The sequence below is a fragment of the Colobus angolensis genome, unplaced genomic scaffold (genome assembly GCF_000951035.1).
Source record: "Colobus angolensis palliatus isolate OR3802 unplaced genomic scaffold, Cang.pa_1.0 Scaffold6, whole genome shotgun sequence".
Lineage (NCBI taxonomy): Eukaryota > Metazoa > Chordata > Mammalia > Primates > Cercopithecidae > Colobus > Colobus angolensis.
This window is the reverse complement of record NW_012119598.1, coordinates 19,871,580-19,882,332: the sequence shown is the minus strand read 5'-3', so window position 1 is coordinate 19,882,332 and position 10,753 is coordinate 19,871,580. Positions and strand designations below refer to the sequence as shown.

The 10,753-nt window shown below is 38.1% G+C and overlaps 1 non-coding gene across 1 annotated transcript; it reads right to left on the bottom strand.

Annotated features, from left to right (window-relative positions):
- Positions 1-1,244: 1,244 nt before the first annotated feature.
- Positions 1,245-1,316, bottom strand: TRNAQ-CUG. The gene has a single exon. It is a non-coding gene; the product is annotated as a tRNA-Gln (tRNA).
- Positions 1,317-10,753: the final 9,437 nt, after the last annotated feature.

Below are 10,753 nucleotides of genomic sequence, written 5' to 3'. Positions count from 1 at the left end.
AATCAAATCCAACTGCCTTTGGGTACAACTGTACCTTATTAGATAACTTTGATAGAGAAAAACATATTTCATTCCCAAAATACGTTTTATGGTGTCTACTTTCAGCTAACTTAGGTGCATAAATAACAGGCTATTCTTTAACTGATTCCATTCATAACCTCAAACATTCTTTGGACACTGTAAATGGTGGTGAAATAAATGTGGAATAGTCTGTGGTACACAGGACAAGTTGGAACCTTTCTCTTCAGTGCATATGCCAAGAAATACTTCATTTTGGGTCATTAGATAAGGCAGACAAAATTAAAAACAGATTATTTAACTGCCAGCGTAGTGTCCCAAATAAACTGAATCCTTTCTCTTTTCTCAAATAATTGCTGTATTTATCAACTGCATCTTCTAGTTAAACAGCAATCTTCTTTACATAAGCAACCTTCTCCATTCTGGGTTTCGTTTACAGTCACACACCATTTAACAGTAGGGATACATTCTCAGAAATGTGTCACTACGTGATTTCATTGTTGTGGAAACACCATAGAGTGTACTCACATAAACCTAGATGGCACAGCCATCTGTGCTACATACCTAGGCTATACAGTATAGCCTATGGCTCCAAGGCTACAAATCTGTACATCATAGTACAGTATGAATACTGTAGGCAACTGGAATGCAGTGGTAAATATTTGTGTATCTAAACATAGAAAAAGTACAGTAAAAATATAGTATTATAATCTTATGGCACCACCACCACACCTGCTGTTCATCATTGGCTGAAACCTCATTATACAGCCCATCACTGCCCTTACCAATGTGTCAGTCTAGCTGTCAAAAGTGTCTGTCGGCCAGGGTACATGGCATGAATTACACCATCTCATGACCTCTCCTCTCTAACTCGTGTTATTTTAAAAATAAGAATCTGTAAGGAATTCCTTTGGAATCTCTGTATATGACCAACTGCCTGTTGGATGAAAGAATAATTTCCAATTGTGTGGACCCACCCCTTTTTTTTTTTTTTTTTGTCTGAGACAGAGAATCTCCTTCTGTCACCCAGGCTGAATTTCAGTGGCAAAGCTCATTGCAGCCTCTGCCTCCCAAGTAGCTGGAATTATAGCTACCTGCCACCATGCCCCACTAATTTTTGAATTTTTGTATTTTTAGTTTTACCATGTTGGCCAGGCTGGGTTTGAACTGCTGGCCTCAAGTGATCTGCCCACCTTGGCCTCCAAACAGCACCCAGCCAATATGAAAGGTTCCACCGAGATTTGAACTCAGATCGCTGGATTCAGAGTCCAGAGTGCTAACCATTACACCATGGAACCCTCCTTCCTGATGTTATATTCCGGAAATACAGGCAGCAGAAAGGGATTCAGATGACTAATAAGACACTCATAGTAAAGATCAGTAAAGCCAATGAAAAACTCAAACTCTACGTGCATACTGATTTTGTATGTTATTGGCAAAGCTGAATTGACTTTTCTTTATATCCTCTAAGTCATACTTAATTGTGATAAAAGCCTTTATATCATTCATTTATTAATTCCTTCACCAACATTCATTGAGCATCTGCTACATATCAGGCACTATTGTGACACTGGGGATACAGTGGTAAATGAGAGAAACAAAGACCTGCCCTTTATCCTGGTAAGCAATTTTTATTCCAAAGAAATATCATAATGGCCAAACACAAAGATGGTGAGCTAGAAAGGTGACTTGCCTGAAAACTGGACAGCCTGGCTTTATTACTCCTATGTGCCTTCTGCTCTCTTGAGTTCAGGTAACTTGTTTACAAATAAGAGAACTGAATAAATAAACTTTAAGACTGTCTTTCATTCTTCCTCTCCTATTAGCTACAACCTCATGACATTCCATGTGACAGACACAACAAATTGTGAATACCTGGAGCTTACATTAAGGCTTTCTCTAGAACTCAGAAATTACTGGGGGGTGAGAGGAGATTGCTATCTGAGATCAAAATACACAATCAACACATCTTGAACTGCAGCACAGGCATGTAAAGTCCCATCCTTCAGGGGAGAGGGGGACACCAGACCAGTATGTCTTGACCATTTTAACAATGTTAGCTGAGATGGTAGCACTGCTTTGTAACATAGTAGCTCATAAATATTTATCACATAAATGCATGAGCCTTTCAATCCTAAAATCCTGTGACATTATTGCACTACATGGAGATAGCTTTTTAAAGGAAATATTTTTTAACCAAAAATAAATGCCTTTTTATCTGAAATTGGGGTTCTTTTTACTTTGTAAGATCAGAGGCCACATGCCTCTGAGAGTCTCTAGAATTTCATGAGAGTTGGGGCTGTGTCAATCTTGTTCATCACTAGAATTCCAGCTTTAGGACAGCGGGTGGCACTCAGCAAATACTGGCAGAATGAATGAATTAATGAGAACTAATAAAGAAATTATCCTTTATAAACAACATCCTGAGGCAGCTTGACTCATACAATCGTCCTTCTGCCTCAAGTCTGAAAACCCCAGGACTCTTCTGAAAGGCCAGAACCAAATATTTTAAAGCAATCTTAAGGATATATTTAAACAGATTTTATGTGCTTTTATCACATGCCCAGTTCTCTCTACCCCTTTTATTCTTGCCTGTCCAGTAAAAGATTCTTCTCCCCCCCCTCTGCAAGGCCTGCCAGGCTGGATGAAGGAACCAGGGTAAACTCAGAGGTAGCCTGCATTCATTGCCTGTGCTACATAATTAGAAGCTTCCAAGTCCTCAATTCCCTGTTCACCAATATAAGACCTTTTTATTAAAAACACTGGTTTTCAATTCCCACTGTGTCCATGAGATAACAAGGCATAAAAAAGAAATTGGATGGTGCTAGGTACATAAAGGTTTGGGAAAACATTGTTTAAATAGTGAAGAATTTATTTCTAGTCAAAAGTCTAAGAACAAGTCCATGAGGAGTTCAAAGGCATAAATATATATGAAATATGATATCAATATACTCTCTTGTTCCCATGAATGTCCTAGTGTGCACTCATCTACAATGTCTCTCGACTAAAATAAGACCCCATTATGCATCACAAGATGGGGAATACAATGAAAGTTCCATTTAACAGGCCATGCCTAGCGTTGCAGAAATCTTCAAGGCCTACAGATACAGTTATTTAGCACTCGTTATTCAAGAGCCTGCTCTGTAATATCAATACGAGTAAACTAACTTTTAAAACTTAAAAATCTGTGGTTAAAAGTGAGACCCCATTGGCCACATTGCCTCTACAGACTCTATTCATCAAGAATGGAGACTTCTCAATTCCATTTCCATCTCTTTAGGACCATCTGCCTTGATACACATCTAACTCAACTGATAAATAGAAATTTCCCAGCTTGCTTGTCTAAATCTTGTGTTTAAATCTAGTTGCCCACCAGAACAAAGAAAGAGAAAGATGTTACCATTTGTCGAGCTACCGACTAGGTATCTTTTTATTTCTAACAGAAAGGCAACATCAAGAAAGTGAAAATTGAAGCTGTAGAGAGAAGAAAAAAGTATGAGCTAACAAAATGATTCCAAAGGCACAGTATACGATGGACCTGGTTATCCATCATATATATTCCATTGTTCTTTGTCCCACAAAAATAGTCCTTAATAGTATTACTTTCCGGTGTAGCTACTAGGTTGTGAGTTAATTCATTAAGAAGCCAAATTCCCACTCAAAAATCATGTTGTTTAGAGCAACTGGCACAGAGCTTTGTAACAAAAATATTCAACAGATGATTTTCGTTCAAAGAATCTAATGCTATTTGCTTGCTGAGAAAGGAACAGAAGATAGGCACAGTGAAAACAGCATGGTCTTCTATTATTTAAACCTTTTAGGTAAAAAACAAAGTATGTAATCCCAGTACTTTGGGAGGCCAAGGTGGGTGGATCACAAGGTCAGGAGATCAAGACCATCCTGGCCAACATGGAAAAACCCTGTCTCTACTAAAAACACAAAAATCAGCAGGGTGTGGTGGCACGTGCCTGTAGTCCCAGCTACTCGGGAGGCTGAGGCAGGAGAATCATTTGAACCCAGGAGGCAGAGGTTACAGTGAGCCGAGATTGCGCCACTGCACTCTAGCCTGGTGAAAGAGCAAGGCTCCGTCTCAAAAAAAAAAAAAAAAAAAAAAAGGCCATTCTTAGCTGGACAGTGTTGCATGGTAGCAATCATTCAAACTCTGGCATCATATAGACCAAGGTTCAAATTCCAGCTTTTCGGTTATTATCTCTGAAACATGTATGTCATTCTCAATCCTACCTGTTGAATAAGAAGGATACTCCTGCCTTTCTGAATTGCAAAGATTAATCATAAGTACATATTAATATACAGCACCTATCACGTGTTTGACTTATAGATGGTGCTAAATAAAGAGTACCTATGGTTTATGTCCACTAGGTATGACATTTGGAACATAGGTATGATGCTACAGATCAGTCATAACAGTAAAGGATCAATTCAGTTCAGTGAAGAAGGAATTTTCTAAGACTTAGAACTGCTCAAAGATCAAATCAACTGGATTGCTTACTATGAGGTGGTGACTTCCCCGTCATCAAAAGCCTTCAAGCAAAATCTAAATGACCTTTTACCAGGCATGATGAGTAGGGAATTAGGCACAAGGCTTAAATTTTAACATTTAAATGCTAAATTTCTATGATGCCTTGAAGTTCCTGATAGATTCTGAAACAATGAGCACAATTTTTCTGATTTTTTTTTTAAACCAAAGATAACGATATTAGACAGAATGGAGCAAATTTGTCACAAGACATCGAGTTTGGCTTAAATGATAACTTTGCATGTCTAAAAAAATTAGTATTTGGATTCATGATACTTTTTTTCCACCAGACCTTAGAAAAATAGGAAGGTCTAAACGTTCCTCAGCCTCTGGCTCCCAGTTGTCTGTTTAAATAGCTCTCACTGTTTCACTTCGTTGTTTTCTCTCCATTTGAGAAGCAGACATGCCAAAGGTAGTTAAGCAAGTGCCATTGATCAGCCCTAGAAAAACATCCATTTACTTGCAATTTATCAGGATATGCCCTGGGAATTATCTTCTCCAGCCCCCTCTCGGTTTTTCCATTGCCTATAGTTCTCTCTCTCCCTTCTTCCTACTCCATCCAGAAGGAGAAAAAAATACCCGCTTGTCTCATGCACAGTTTTCCTCTCTTCTCTGAAGACGCAGCATACTCAGCCTTATAGAGAATTGCCTGGTCCCAATAAGGCTATTCTGTCGTCAAATGGAATCCTCATGCTACCCACCAAAAGAATTGTTTTCTTCCTCTCATTGCAAGGCATTTCCTTTTGTCAGACTGTATCTACGTAATCCTAGAGAAAAGCAAAACCTGGGGAGATGGGGGAAAGACACAAGCTCTTGGTGTTCCTTAAGGCTTAGGGATCTTTGTAAAATCTCTGAAAATGTATTCAAAATTTCATGGGCATGTACACTTGGCTGGATGAGTGTCCATGGCTTCATCAGATGGTTAAAATGCTACACATGACACAAAAATTGGTTAAGAATCAATGTCTTACAGGAGAAAAAATATTTGCAAATAATATACTTGATAAGGGTCTAATATGCAGTATATGTAAAGACCTCTTGCAATCCAATAATAAAAAGATAAATAACTGAATTTTTAAAAATGGGAACATTCTTCAAAGAAGATATATACATGGCTAATAAATGCATGCAAAGATAATCAGCATCATCAATCATTAGAATACCCCTTAACACCCATGAGGATGGCTAACATAAGAAAGACAGATGATAACATGTGTTGATGTGGATTTGAAAACATTGGAAGCAGTTTCTTTCTGACCAATCACATATTAGTCACAAATTGGTAACACAAATGGAATCTGACCAATCACCAATTTTATGGCATGGGCATCCAAGAACAATCCCATGATGTAAATATAAGCATCTCCAGCTATTGGAACCCAGACAATGAGTAACCATCAGTGAGAAAATCTGAAAATTTGGCATCACTGACACATGGTAGAATCTTGAGGCTATGTTTCTAAATTGTTCTTCTTCTCCACCCATACAGTGAAGTCAAATTATGTCTTCCTCCATGGTTTTGTAAATGAGGCTTCATGAAATTACATGCCTCATACCATTTGATTTTTTGTCTGAAATGCCTCTGTGACTTTAAGGTGACATTCCTGTGTTTTTTTGTTTACCAAAGAAAGTGTTAGCTTGAAAAAGTGTTTGGATGTGTTGCTAAATACATTGTTTTATTCCAATAAAATTGAGACATCGTAGACAGAAAACTCATTTGAAAGCCAAGTGGCCCTGTGTTTCGATTATTGTTGTTGCATAATAAGCTAGCCCAAACCTGAATGGTTTAAAATAACTACAGTATTCTATTTTGCTCAAGATTTTATAGGTCAGGAATTTGGACAGGACTTGGCTGAGAGCTTCATCTCTAATCTGTGCAACAGCAACTGGAGTGACTGAGGTTAGAGGATTCACTTCCAAGATGGCTTATTGCTAATGTGACTACCATCTCAGTACTCTTTGGTCTCTCTCTCTCCTCCTCCTCCCTTCCTCCCTCCCTTCCTCTCTCTTTCTTTCTCTTGCAATGTCTTTCCATGCAGCATCTCATGATCCAGGGAGTCTCCATGTGCCTGGGGTTTCTGTGGTCTCAAGGAAGGCATGCTTCTTTTATGATGCTGGCTTCTAAGAGGGAGGAAGCAGTAACTACTGTCTCCAGGCGAGTTAAGAACAATGCCCAGAACTGGCACAATATCACTTGTGCTATATTCTATTGGTCAAAGCACTCAGAGCCTGCCTAGATTCAAGAGGGAGGAGAAATACACTCTGCCTCTATATGAAGAAGTGGCAAGATCACGTTGCAGAAGGGCATGCTGATTAGCCTTTATTGTTGCAGCTGTGTGTGGAAACCATGATCATAACCTGGAAAAGTTGCCATCCACCTTGTATTATATCATGCTGTCAAGAATTGGTCTTTTCACTTGGAAAGTGCAGGAACTGGACCAGGGTTCTACTTAGAACCTTTTGGTTGCAAGAAACAGAGACACACTCCAAGTTACCTTAAGAAAAACATAGTTCTTATAGAAAAATACAACAGATTGCCACTAAAACAAGAAAGCCCTCAAGCACCAGCTATGCCCCCTGGCCTCTACTGAAATGTTGGAAAGTGTGGTCTTCCTCTCTTGGGAGAGTGCTGTGCTCATAAATCTGATTTGTCCTAAATCTTCCTCATAGGCACACTCTCCGGCATCTCTATAGAGTTCATCATTTTTAACCCCTAGTTAAACACATTCTCTCCTTAGTTGCAGATTAAAATTCCATAGAAAATCAATTGCCCATCCCCTTCCTTTCACTGCAGCAATTGCATAAGCCTCTTGCCACTCCAAGGACTGGCTATTTTTTATTTTATTTTTTTTGTCCGTTACACTTTTTATCTAATCAGCTATAGCAGTTAGGAGATGGGTAGATTGGTGTTGAACATAAAGATGGCATCACTTGGTCCAAAAAAAAAAAAAAATGTCCAACTGAAAGGCATGATGATCCATGAGTAATATAACTAAATAATCTCCAAAGCCATTCCAGCTCCAAGAGCGTATGGATTTTGTAAAGGTAATTTCCATTAGCTTGTGCAGTAACACAATAGCCTACTCATTTCACAATGCCTCACAGAGTGTTCTAAAAAAAGGAGCTACTGAGCAGCTTCCATTCCCTAGAGAGAAGAAAGAGTGCTTCAGGGACCCAGCCTAATTTCCTATAGCCATTCTATTATCCCAGCTGTATCTATGGTTTCTATTAACCCTTCAGTGCTATTGATCAGCCTGGTCACAATGAAAGAGCTTTATTGAATTCCAAGTAATGGAAACTCATTACATGGCCTAGATAATTAATTACCAATTCTTTCCTTTTAGTGAAATTGAAACTGGCTGTGGAGAACAAGCTGCACGAGCCCAGTAATGCAGCCTGTTTGAAGCTTTATTTAATGCCTATGAGGAGCACTCTACACTGGCCTTGGAGATGTGTTTGATGTAGTGCAGACCCTTTTTACAACCCAAGCACTTTCCTTTAAAATAAACCATCTTTTCAAATGGAATCAATTGAATGGAGGAGACACTTAAACTGTACAAAGTAAAAATATCAAAACAAAAATATAAATCATATAGGGATATGAAAGTAAGGCATTGCTTCACTGATACTTTTAAATCAGGTCATCAAAATGTTTTTGCTGAATAAGAATAAATGTTCTTATTCAAGTTGTTTACTTGTATAAGTCAGAAGTAGAGGCTGGGTTCATGTCTTCAATCTTGTCTTTTGTTCTCTTTGCCCCATATGACTTCTTCTAGGTATATCGCTGATGTAATTTTCAAATAACAGTGAGTTACAATAGTAATATGTTGAAGACTGATAACATCATCCCTGGGATGGAATGAAAACTGAGAAAGACAGTAGTTACCAATGATAGATGGCCTGGATGGAAATGCCCACTATGTGCCAGGCACTGTGCTAGCTCCTTTGCAAATATCATGTCATTTATTCTCACAACTCTATGATATGGCTTACATTAACACCTATTTTGAAGGTGAGGATAACAAAGCTCAATCAAACTGCCCAACATCACAGGGCTACAATTCCAGAAATCCAAATTTCTGTCTGCCTAACTCTGTCTATTAAACCATGCCATTGCCCCCAGAAGTAGTATGATAAAAAGACGAGCCATTTCAAAAATCATTTACAGGAAATGTGAGAAAGACTTGTAGTTATACAAAGATCAAAGTGCAATATGAAAAAGACAATTATGCCTGGAGTTAAAGCTTAAGAGGAAATAGTTCTTTTACCACCTTCATGTCTGTTCTTATGACTACTGGTGGCAGTATGGAATGTAACAGTAATTTGTGTTTTGCAAAAATTAGCCCTAAGACATTTGAAACCTGGATGACAAGTATAAAACCTAGAAAAGACAGACTCTTAGCCTTACACAATCCTCTATGTTATAAGCAGTGGAGATTTGTGTAATTTTAATTATACAGGATGAACTTGAATTTGATTCTTTCTAAAAGAAACACAGGTTAGACTCCAAGAAGCACTGAAGTGACCAGGATGTTCTTCATTCTTTATATCAAACTGTTTGATAACCATGACATTCTGGATACCTGCAGAGAAAGAGCTATTCAACTCTCTGGTACCGACATATTTCTGCTACCACCAGTTAAAGTTCTCTGCTCATATACAATCAGCAGTGTTTGTCCCCAAACTGGCTCACACTAGTTGTGCTTGTTTTGGCAAATACACAGTTTATTATTAGATAAACCAATGAAATGAGAAGTGTGAAAAGAAAGAGTCATTGATTGTATTTTAAAAAGATAAAACAAGTTTGAATGCTTTAGAATACTTGAAAATCACTTAAACTATTGTTTAATGAGACAACTGTTAATATCAGAGATTTTATGAAAAACATAATTACTTAAATTAGCTATTTAAAACAATTATTAAACATAAAAACATAATTGTTACTTAAATTATGTACTTAAATTACTTCATAGGGTACTCCTAAGAACTTGCTCTACTTTAAAGAAAATTAATTAAAATTATTGTGGGTAGAGTTAATGCAAGTAAGATGCAAATATCTTCGTCAGACTGACTCAAATTGACTTAATGGGCCTTGGTCCTACCTCAAAGTATGTACTTTCAAGTTAAATAAAACTACTACATGAGTCATTTTTAATCCCACAATAATTATGTATTTTTAAATAAATAAACCAGTTGTCTGTCCAGCCTGTCTAGGCTAAGAGGATTTCTGATATACCACAGGTTTCTTCATGGGAGGCAGAGTGAGACTTTATATCAGACACACTTTGAATTCTGAACATCCTCTTATCTCCTTTATCCTAAAACTCCATTCTGTCCTGCAGCTGTTTTATGTCAGTCTAACCCTCCTCAACAAACTCCTCATTCCTCAGCCATCTGTCACTGGCTATCTACCTGCTACTCCCTCTTCCTCACCTCTTCTTAGAAAGGTCAACTGAGTCCCTTTGGCTTTCTGCAATTCTATCCCCATGTGCTCAGCATAAGAAAGGTCCAGAAAGCCAAAAAGAAAGAAAGAAAAAGAAAAGGAAAAAAGACTGCTTTAGAAAGTGAAGTAAAATAAAAGGTTGTACCTGTATATATTCCCATTTTCATACCATCTACATTTTAGTAACTACTTGGGCAGACCCTCCGTTCATTCCTAGAAAGCTTCCTTAATGGGTTTTTTACTTTTAAAATATAAAGCATAGACCCCACATAAAAATCAACATCTTTGAAGAAATTTGTCATCACCCATCAGTCAAAACTCTGCAATGATGACGAAGTGGGAAAATTTAAAATGCTCTGTGGGGAAGACGGAAGTGCATCTAGGAAGAACAAGTTCTGAAGGATGAGTTGAGTGGTGGGGAGATGAGGACAGTGAGGCACCAACATGGACTCTATTGGAGGCTCAGCTTCTTAGATGGGAATTAATCTCCAGTGGTTATAGTGGCAAGTGCCAGAAGTTGACAGAACAGTTTTTGAGGGACTTGATTTTGCTCTTGATTGTAGCAGGATCTGAGAGGGAATGCAGGGGATAGAAGAGGGTGTTTTCTAGTTTACATAGGATGGTTTGGAGAGAGAATGTGATGAAGCAAGCCAAGTGGCTATCTAGGTATCTATGAGAAGATTACTGCAGGCAAAAGCAACTCCAAGTGTAACCGTCCTGAAGCTGAAGTGTGCTTGGTGTGTTGAAGAATAGCA